The sequence below is a fragment of the Xylocopa sonorina genome, chromosome 10 (assembly GCF_050948175.1).
Source record: "Xylocopa sonorina isolate GNS202 chromosome 10, iyXylSono1_principal, whole genome shotgun sequence".
NCBI classification, from domain to species: Eukaryota; Metazoa; Arthropoda; class Insecta; order Hymenoptera; family Apidae; genus Xylocopa; species Xylocopa sonorina.
In genome coordinates this window covers 9,253,037-9,265,006 of record NC_135202.1, presented here as the reverse complement: position 1 = coordinate 9,265,006, position 11,970 = coordinate 9,253,037, and positions in this window count along the sequence as shown.

Genomic DNA, 11,970 nt, shown 5'->3' with positions numbered 1-11,970 from the left:
TACAAGATGTGAACACACCAAGAGTGTCGCTCCATTAAATTAAGTTCTCGTTTACATTAAAACATATGTGGGCGAAGCAGATATGTTCTTCTCGAATCATTGTACAGCACGGATCGAGTGCAATGCATTTTGTTTTACCATGTAATACTCATCAGGTTTCTTTCATATTTTTTATTATTGTATTCGAAGCCTCTTTTTGTAAGGGTGCAACCAGACAACGTTAATTTCCATGCTCGATTCACGGTGGTTGCCCACTGTGAGGGAATTATTTATTCTTGTCTGTCGTGCTCTGGTTGCACTCGAGTAGAGGGTAGTGTACATTTTATTATCGTAAAGATAATTTAATTTTTTTATACAACTGTTTTATTTTTGTTCGTTGATTTTTTTTCTTTTTTTTTTTTAACGAAACGATAGGAAAGTCTGTTCTGCCCTGTTGTATTCTCTCGATACGTGAATTTTTATTGTTCTTCTGACGAGAATTTAGTTGTACATATACAGACAAGTATAAATATGTTATATTATATTATATTTAAAGAGGAATAGGAGTATATTGGATACATTGCTCAACTTTTGAGTAGATTCTTCATCTCCATCGCTTTTGTGGGTTGTTTTTCTTCTCTAACGATCATTACTTTTTGTATTTCAATGTTAAGTACTTGAACGCGTGTTCACTCGAGGGAATAGCATTTAACGTAACGGAGACGGTCTTTTCTTCACACTGTACAACGTTTAGAGGACCTTGGTCCTTGCTCTCTTCGTTTTTTAATCCGTTGCATTTGTCGAGTGTCTTGATACTGCCAACTTTCATCTACTCCCCAACCTGATTTCTATAATCTACTTGTCTTCAAGTCTAAACGTCTAGATCCACCCGTTTGTCCATACGATACCCCTTGCTACCTGTATATTTTATCATGGTGTACAATATAGCTCGGAAACGAAACTGTGGAACGGTCTGGAAAGTTGGATGATTTTCTAGGGGGAACAGTAGTGGCCAAAAAGAAATTTTACGACTTCAAGTTTTGCCAAGAACGTCGCACCAACTCCCAAGTGTTTCGCAAACTCAAATTTTGTTTCATACCCCTTCTTTGTACCATTTCCGTCTCCCTATTTGGCACCAAGGTGCTTGGTAAATCTTTATCTTGAAAGTTTCATCACGACTTTCTTGGCAAAACTGCATTAACTCTGCTACGACCCTTGAAGTTTCTCAAACGCCACCACAGCTTAGTTTCTTCACAAAATAGAATGAGCAATTGTTTGATCTTGAGAAAACGAATTGGAAGAGAAATTATCTCAATCGGTAGCTATTTAATGAGCACTCGACTGATTTCAATTAGGTTGTAGCTTCCAAATCGTGGACAACATTTCCAGGCAGCAAGGGGTTGATTAGACCCTAAACTATGTAGAACGGAATCGCACACCGTTGTTGTTCATACATGAATTGTGTGTGGGGATCGTGGGCTGCTCACGCTCGATCATCGAAATTCCTCGATCCTACCGCGATTGATCCACGATCCTATAATTCGTCCAGAGAATAAAAGGGAACGAGAAGAAGGGAAGTGGTGAGAAAGGACAGAGAACGCGAGCTATAAAAAAAAATATATATTGGAAGTTGTAGGATGGTTAATGACGATTGTAAAAAATGAACGTTCTCTGGTCAATAAGTCAACTTTCAGTCATAGTCTATGTAAAACTAGACCAGGTCTCTTAGATCGTTAGTTTGTAAGAATAGACGATTGTAGCGTTGGATATGTGTAGTAAATTGTGTTTCCCGAACGTTTTCGAACACTTTCGAAATTAGAGAACACGGAGGCGCCATCATCATCATCGCATCACGTGAAATTGTAACGCGGTACGCGTGTCCCGTGTCGATCTCGACCAAAAGGAAACGTGTAACTTCGAAGTTTAACATTTTAGGAAAGGAAAATTGGTGGTTCGCGTTGCGTGTTCGTCGTTGCAGGAATTTTTGCGACGCGCGAAAGAGCGAAAGGGTTGAAGAAACGACGCGGCATGCGTACATAGAAAACGACTGCTCGTTCATTACAGAAACGGAACGAAGAAACTCGTGTTCGGTTACCGTGTCCCGTTAATTTCCCCCTTTACTTTCCATTCTACGAGATTGATGACGATTTTTATTTGTAACTCGGCGGGCCAGCCACGAACCGGGCCGGGCGTTAACTTTTAAGAATACTTAAACGTAATCTGTAAGTAGGTAGGTATATTATAATAACGAGTATAGCTTGCAACAACAATTTTTCTAGGAACACAATCGAAAATATTTATTTTTATTCAAGCGTAAGCGTAAGGGTACTCTTTGATAAAAACGACAAAAAAAAAAGAAGAAGAACGAAATAAAATAAAAATGACGAAACATTATTATTATTAAAAATGCGACAGACAGAGAGAAAGAGAGTGAGAGAGAGATAGAGAGAATGTGCCGAAATGCATCTTTTCAACGTGTACATATAGAATCATTTTAAATACTGTACACACGTAAGAGTAAAAGGCGTACACGAATTGTTACAATTAGCAGTACGCGTGTACGCGTTCGTCTACTTGTACGTGTATGTTACGCGTATGATAACTTAGCCGGTGATACGGATTGCGTGCAGGATGTTATCATTGCCTTGTTGTCATAGTTCTCATTAATGTCATCTGTCCGGAAGAGAGGAAGCACTCCAATTGTCAGAGTTCAGGGTCTTCCTTGTGGTGCAAGTGGATACGACCCGTCACTGGTCAGACGTGATCGTATACTCGGGTAATCGCGGAAATATTCTACTCGTTCCTCTTTCATTTTCGATGCTCGCTAAAAACTGACATAATGTCCCATCTATTTTTTAATAAAATGATCGAATTAATTGTGATTGCGAAATATAAACTTTTTTCTCACGGTCTCCCATTATTTTTTTATACATTCTGTTTTTCTTCCATCGATTACTTTTAATCGACGAATTACACAATTATACGTCGTTTTCTTTTTTTGAATATTTTAGAAAAAGTGTTCTTCGTCGAATGAAATATCAACCGATGTTCGATCGAAGGGGACCAATGACGTATTCGTTCCCTGACAATTGGGGTACTTCGAGAACCGTCTGTTGAAATCCCTCGAGCTTGATAACGATTGTTCTCGTCTTATAATATGTGTCTTGTCATTCGTATGTACATACATAAGTAATCGAAGTCTATTCGCGACGTTCAGGCGGGTCGACATGAATGGCTTCCGTGTACTGTAATTAACGAACGATCGATCCTGTTTTCCTTTTTATCTTGATGCAGCATATACGGTGTACATATATAGAAAAGGTCAGGAACAGTGTCTTTGGCCAGCGTGTAAAGAATTAAGGAGGTAACTTGTATAGCATCAGTATCGATTAGGGGAATTGACGACAGACCTCGGCATCCTTCCACCCGTATTTATACTACATTTATTTCTGGGATAGAGATATATGCCAAATAAATAATATCTGGTGCAATTGAGATTTTGTTCAATGTGTTTGGCAAATTGAAAGATTTAATTGAATAGGATAAATATAGAATCATATATTTGGAGCGTGTATTAGGCCACTCTTATGTTTCATGCGCGCATCCAATGGTGTGAGTACGGTACAATCAGCGACACGAAAATATACGGTGGAATTAATTAAAATAAATTACTACCAAATTATTTGAAATTTTATGTAATGTTTCGCAATCAGCGTTAACAGATCCACGAAGCACGCGTCCGTTGATGGTAAAAGTCCTCGAGACAATGGACGAGCGACGTAATCACACGTGGCAATTCTTCTATTAGTTTTTTATCGAAAAATCGACCGATCATCCCGACGTCGGATTAATCACGTTGAAATAAAAGAGTAGAGTGACCTAGTATACGCGTCGGTGTCAGGAGAAATGAGGCACACGTACACACAGACGTCCCCTTGAAACTTCTACTGTGCACATACAGTCAATCGGTAAAGTTCTCTCATCGCGGCTGTATATTTCACCTGTCGTCTAGTCTGCAAAGAAGAAGCTCGACCGAGCGCGAGCTTCTTGGCCGCTTTTTCCGCGATCTCTTCGCGAGGGGGTGAGAAACGCTCGATCGGACGATTTCGACGAGCGATAGGGAATTTCGAAAGCTTATATAATTCTTCCAAACACCGGGTCGGGCAGGAATTCCAATTTTTCACTTTGACTTCATCCTCGCCTTCTTTTTTGCACATTCTTGGCAATATTTTTCTCATGATCTATAGAGAGGTATATAACACGCTTGCTCTTGAGAGTTCAACTTCGTTAACTGGGATTGAATTTATCAGTTTGATTGGTAATATCATCGGTTTGAATCATTTATTTAGCTGCTCTAAGCAAATTATCCCCCTATTGTCACCCTTAATTTAACTGTTCAGTGTCCAATCAAAATAATTAACAGGTCGATAACGTAAAAGGGGGTTGTTCGATTCAAAGGACGATAACGAATTTCGAATTGGCGGTAGCCACGAGAGACCTCGTGGCGATCGAGAGAAAGAACTCGTCTTGGCTCAACTACGATACATTTTCAAAGACTGGCAAACGGCATTTTTCCAGGGGAACTCGAAATAGTGGCGAGGGTATAAAATCGCGGTGAATAAATAACCGGGAAAATGAAAAGGAGAGAGAGAGACAGAGAACGTGTACATGGATGAGTGCGCGCGTGAAAGGGAGAGATATAGATTTCTCAAATTGTGCTCGTATTTTTGTGCTAGAAGTTTAACGAATGGCGGGGAGAAGAGGGGGAGAAGAAAATACACGAGAGGATTGAAAGAGAATAGAAAGGGAGGAAAAATACACGGGAGTTATAGATTATTAGCATGAGCGAGCGTGAATAGCAGAGTGGAACAAAATGTATTGTATTATATTAAATGAGACAGATATTGTTTAAATAAAATTGATATACATAAAGCTTCCTCTTCCCTGACTAGCGTTCTGATCGTACCAACGTGAAATGCTAGCGAGAAACTTCCTATCACCGAGTTCGCAGCGAGTTTTGCTAATTTTTTCCGCTTCCCACGCTCTGCTTCCATTGCAAACAACGTTTCTGTGCTACTCGGGCAGAAAGTTAGCGGCCAAACTCACCGAAAGCGAATTAAATAGAGACGTCTGGACTTTGAACACGATGGAAACACGGTTTGTTAAATCGTGCGATATTTAGCTACCTTCTTATCAAGGGTGACTACATTTTTCACGCTCTGTACAAATTGCAAATTTATCTAGAAATTAATTGGTCGAGCAGCTGGGACATTTTAATTAACGATGGCGATGTACTAGTATTATTTCAACCCTTGTCTACCTTTCCACCCTTAACACATCGTATTACATTTCCGTTTGTTCCATAGCTAATTCCTCCATCGTGTATTTCCTCTTGTCTCGCAGTTAATACTCCCATAATGATATACATTTGCCACCCTTGCACTCTTTCACCGCAAACAACCAGCGAGTACAGTTCACCGTTAAACCGGGGCATCCAAAGCGTACAACAAAGGGCTTTAATAAAATGTCGACTTCAAACGCGTCGTCGGTGGCACAGGGGTGGAACAGGATATTAAGCCATCCGTGGCGGAGTGGTCCCTGAAAGGGACGGCTGTCCTAGAAGAAAGGGTGCAGCCGTTGCTTCGAGATGGCCTCTATACTTCCTCTCCCCCATTCTCTCTCTCTTTCTCTCTCTCTCTCTCTTCAACCTTCTGCTTTTTCTTCCTTTTCATCCTGTGACAGTTTTCATTCCGCAAATGGACGCAGAACGCGTACTCTCAGACATGATATCGACGAACGAAATTATAACCGGTTCGTGGAAATAGGAGCCGCTACATCAGCCGAGTTAACCCGGAATCGAATTAAAAGAAACCGATCCGCGTGCCTGGAGAGGCTCCCGGGGATGAATATCGATGAGCTTCGCGAAAATAGGATTCTATGAATGTTGAAATTCGATACTAGTGGGCGAAGAAAAAATGTCAATTTCCGGGGGTTCGAGGTGTGCACGGTTTTTGCTCTGGACAGAGATAAATTACCGTGGTACCTTGCCATTTTGGATATCGCTCTTTGTGCAGTCGTTTTTTTATCCTATCAGAGTTCGTTTTTACTCCATTATCGTGGTGCTTGGCTCGAGTAGCGCTTAGTATCCAAAGGGTTAATGATAGGGACAGAGTATTATCGTTTGTGATACGGAATATTCGTATCGCATTGATTAATTGCATATCAGTATTCGATATTTGCGAATAAAAACAGTAGACTTTTTACGCTTTTCCAAGAACAAGAATTTAGACTCGAAAAATATTTAAAGTCATCAAGATTCCTTGCATGTATCAACGTTGAACCGGCTGCAAGATCAAACCAAACTTGATAAGCTCATTTCCTCACAGTGTGCGAGCTGTAACGACTTTTCCCTGTATACTTTTCAAAAAGAAGGAAGGGGAATGGAAACGAAAAAAAATTTGAGGTGAAAGCGGCTGTTGGCCGAAGGATTACACGAAAAATTACCAACGAACGGGACCAGAGGTTTGGCTTGGTGTGCCGAGCAGGAATTGATACGCTCCGCCTCCTCGAGCTCAAATATTTTCCCTAGCTTAAAAAGAACGGCCACGAGACGCTGAACAAGCGATATCCGGGAGCTCGTTTTTCGCGTTGCGGCTCACGGAGTCGAGAATGGAATCGACACGGTCGCGGGATGATTTTCTGCGGACGCCATCCCTATTGAACTCTTTAATCTTCTCCTTGATCTTGTAACCGGAGAACTGTCAGCCACATAGTCACGTCGTTACACTTTCCGCCGCATGATTTTATCAGTATTTTATAGCATCGCATTAATAATTAGAAAAGAAAGAGAGAAAATTTAAGAATCCGCAACCAAGTCGAAGACGAGAAGAGAATACAATAAAGTACGACTATCGACATAATGAATCAATGCAATAGCAAGGTAATAAATCGTCTCTGGGTGGAGGAAATTTTCTCCAGAGAGGGGGTGGTTATAGTCCGGACATAGCGGTCCAAGTTGCCAAGTCCGGAGATGGTACCACGGTAAACTAACTCGAACGCAAGGTATCCGACGCGATCGTTTACCTGGCAAACAGGCAGCCGGAGTTTCTAGTTATCGAACTTGAAACTCCCAGATGATTTGCAGCAGCGTCAGCCCCGCCGTGAAATTCTTGTAATTAGAATTTGCGAATCTCTGGCCCATCCCTATCCGCCCCCGCTAGCGGTAGTAATTGCGGTAAACACCGGTCGTTGGCCAAGTCTATCCGTGAATCAAATAAACTTTCCCAGGCAACGTTTTGGATGGTAAAAGCGTGGCGTGAAACCGATTGGGAATTTTTGTACGGTGTGAAATGTCGATTATTGTGTAAATGCGAGCAACAGTTCGCGATCGTCTTTCGGCTACGTAAACACGCGTAGCTCGGTTACACAAATGGCGTCAGTAGATAGCGGAAGTTCGAGTCGGACGGACGCAGCGTGCTCCGAGGCAAGTAGATACCGATTTATTATTCGCGTTTACACAAATTTGGTGATAATTTAGCGGTTCTTAGTTATGTAGCAACGATTTGTGCATATATTAAGCTATAGGTGAGACACTGAAACGATAATAATTGAAAAATACAGAGGTATTAATCGTATAATGCGTATTTTTCGTGTCTATATTCAAAAGTCTTGTATTTTTGTGATTGAACTCTGTATAATTGGACTATTTAATCACGCATAACATTATAAATGAGGATAAATTGTACGATGTTCGTTATTTATAGTTTTCTGTTGGACACCAGAATATTTTGAGACACACATTCGTTTAAGCCACGTGAATTATTACGGATACTTACTTCGACGCGACTGCGGGGGATCTTGGACACGTTTCGTCCAATGGTGAACACGCGTTTGATTGAATTTTAAATTAATTTACCGTGGCTGCGTTAGTCGTGCTCGAGTGAAAGTTGAATAAATGTTGTAATAGGTCGAATGAAACCGTACGACAACCAGACCAGTTGTACGCGATAACAAAAGTAATTCCTAAATGCCGCCGGTGAAAACTTTCCCTACGTGGCTACGGAATTCTACACGAGTTCCACGTCCAACCAACGTAGAGTAAATCGAACGAAAAACACGACGAAACCAGTGAAAATTAATGAAAACCTAAATTGTACGGTACTTTTCATTTTGCATAGAAAAAGAATGCTTCTCTCGTTGATGGATACATAGTTACGTAACTTTCGATGATAAGTTGTGCGACCATAATAACTATGTGTAGAATTTCGGCGTTTCTCTCCCATCCCTATTGTTACTCCAACGTGTCGCTGCAAAAACGATTCTAGCGTTGATTCAACTTTTCCAACGGCTGTATCTGAACGCTGTCTGTGGCGAACTCTCGCAAAACACGGTGTTCACGCAACGAAAGTTTCCAGTTTCGAAATACAAAAAAATGTTCAATTCGCGCATCGACATTTCCTCGTCTTCCTTTTAAATATCTTCGATATTTTAACGTCTTCCATTCCATTGCGTGGTTGATAAATGATCAACCTTCCGGAAGCAGATTTCGCTTTGCGTTTACGCAACAGTGGACAGGGGCTGAGTTTTAAGATTATCGAATTAATCGGTGATGCACCTCGTAAAGATCTATTGATAGCCAAGGAACAAATTTCGCGCATAACGATGCGTCGAATCCATGGTTTGTAATCCGAGGATTCGCACGTGAAAACGTATCCGGGCCGGAAAATAATATAAACTAGATTCAACATCGATAATGATGGTGATCGTAACGAAGGATTGTAATACATTCAGCTGTAGAAAAACTGATTTTGTACATGCGAATACAAATGATTTATCTCATGTTTTAATACGTAGATAAGTTGGAGATATATAAATATGAAGTAATATGTGCGCACGTATCCGAGGATATAAAAATTAATGGAAAAATTTTACTTAAGGTCTGAATTCCGTTCCACGGTTTTCGAAATCGTTCGAATTTTACAGAACCCAAGCATTTTACTCGATCAGTACACGAGGATCGTTCGAATATCCAGTGAATTTTCCCAGCCACGTTTTTACCTCGGAATATTCCCTCGTACCTCCTATTTCCGCCCTCTTTTGCAATTTCATACGTTTACCTCCCGTTCGTAACTGTTGTTTACTCTCGTCTTTGTTTCTCTTCCGGAGCAAACGTAGTTTTCCACGCAATATTATCCACCCTTCCCCGCCGCTGCGTTGTTAATACGATTATCATTATCCTGGTGTTTTTTCACCTCCCGGTTTCGCTTTACAATAATAATATCCCGAATCCTCTTCCAGCCGCGCGACTGTTCGCGGGAATATCGCAGTAACAATATTGAGAGATGAATTACGGAAAGTTTAGCGAACAATCGGGTACGGGAGGTGGACGAATTGTTTTAATATTAAATCACAGTCGGCGAGCATCTGTTCGGTTCTCAGGATCAGATAAACGGATTCGCATAATTACAGCGCGAAACGTTTCTCTCTTTCTCTCTCTCTCTCTTTCGCTTTCCCTCTCCCTTTTTGCGCGCCCCCAACTTTAATATCTCTGTTCCGGGAATGGCAACCTTTTCGATTGTGGCAACAATGTTTCACGTCGATAATTTTCGCCCACGTTTCCACGGTGTGATGCGCGAATCGTTCAACCTTTATCAATATTTCCGATAGATGTGCATTTATTCAACGATGCCGATTTCGCTTTGCGGTGTTGTACCTTTTTAACGTTTAGAGATTCTACTTTGCGAGGAATATTGCCCATTTTTAGTCGTTTACGTCGAGTAAGGAATTTTCCGCGTTATACCCCGTTTTCCGGATAATCTCCAGCTGTTTACCTAATCTCGAGTCGTGGTGATATTACTAATTCCTTCAGTACGCCGGAAGTTCCGCGGAACTTTCGAACGAATCGCGAACACCGGCGCCCCTAATTCCGACATTTGGCACGGCAGCCAGCCGCTAATTCCTGAAAACAGCCTTGTCCGCCGTCCCAATAGCACGATTCGTTAATTACCTTACCCTCGGCCAACTTGCTCCCGTCATATCGTTCTTATTTCCCGCTAAATTCCGCGGTGCACCCTTTACGCGGACCAAGAACAGCGCCCTCCGCTTCCCTTTCCCTCCCGTCGCCCAGATGTTGCCTTTCCTGTAACTTTTATAGTCCCTCGTGTACGTAACAGACGAGGGAATCGACGAAACTTTTCATAGCCCCCACGATTTTTATTAATTCATATCTTTTTACGAGGGGATATAAGCAGACGAAGATAACGTAGGGGGAGCAAAGGGATTTTCGTAACTTCGAAAGATGTTATTTAATCCGTAGTTTCTCTTTTTCTTAGCAGAATGAATTTTCCGCTTAAAGAATTAATTTCGCATAGGGAGATCGGTGGATAATAAACAAGGTTATAACCAAGCGACCGTGTGTTTCAGTTCTTTCATCCCGGAGCCTCAAAGGGTGAACGTAGACGTCGGCGAACCCCTTCAGACACTTGCTACAAGGAAAATTACCTTCGCCATCCGTGAAAGCTCAGCAACGAAGTGGATAATTCCATCATGGTCCACCGTGAAGGGGCACGTGAACTTGTCAAGACATCGACGGTGAGTAACGTTGTTTTCCGTGTTACATAAAACCAGTTTGAGTAGGGAGATGTGATATAGTATCTCGGATTTGATATCGAATAAGTAATTAAGATTCGAAAGGAAAGAAACAAAATGGTTCGTACTTTTATTAAATGAAAATTCCTTCTACGAGATGACAAGTGATATTAGTCACAAAGCGAGCTATCAGCACTGGCTAGACCACGACGGAAATGTTCCAACTGGAAACTGGGAGAGGGTTACGGGGCATTATGGCGTGGGACGCGCGGTTGGGATGCTGGAAAGCGTTTAACGACCCAGATTTTAATTAGCGAAGTTATTCAAGCGCAGCCGCGTATCTTGCAGGACACTGCATGCCGATGGCTTTAATATTCCTCCCTGGGGGGTTGATATCGCACGCGCGACGTCTGCTGCAGAAATCGACACGTTTGTAACCGAGACACCCCTCGATCCCGTGTGAACAGTCGCAGAGGAAGTTTTTTTACTGTTCGAGTTCGATACTGGAAATATTCTCCACATATCTATCGTATCGGTAATCGAGGGTGCAATATTAGCGATTTCTAATTTTGTACCCTTCATTTAAAGTTTGTGCGAGTAATTTTCGAGGAATGTTGAAGAGAAGTTTGTTTAGTTATTAGCCACGTAGGTGTAATACCATACGTATTAAAATCGTGTAGTCTGAAGTTTGAGGATGCTTTTCATTTGCACCTAATGAGAGATTACGATGTACAGAAGTTGAAGACGATTAGTAATTCGAGATAATATTATCAGAGGATTCCGTGTTCAGAAATTGTATACTTTGTAGACGAATTTCTGTGTAAAGCTTCTGGGTGGTTGCAGGAGATAATTAACTACTCTACCTTGAGTAATTTTATCGAAACATTGTAAGGTTTGGAAAATATTTATGCTTTTTGCCTGTGAACTCTTACAGAAAATCTGGTCGATAATCTAAGGGGGTGTAGGATCGAGGTAAAATGGAGCTTCGTCTGCGACAGGGGTAGACAATCGGAGTTTGAAACTCGTCTTTCGAACGATCCCCTTTTTTCTCGAATACCATGCAAATTTATGCCGTGAATTTAAATCGCCTTCGTCCCCGACGAATATTTTATTCGTCTCGAGTGTTGTATTTTTTCCTCTCCGTCGTCAATCCCTCTTCGCCTAAAAAACCACCCCGTCCTTTCGCTTGTAGAATTCATCGAGATTAAAAATTACAGAACTTTGTAATTCTAACTTCTCGTAGATGTACTTGATATAAAAATTCCGAGAGAGTCTTCGAGTAACGAGCAGAGGAATGACTTTAGCGTATACATTTAAACTACCCTTGATGAATTTAACGCACGCGTAGACACGCAACACCCTGTAACGAGATTCCTTTACTCGAGTGCCTCGACTCTCGATTCA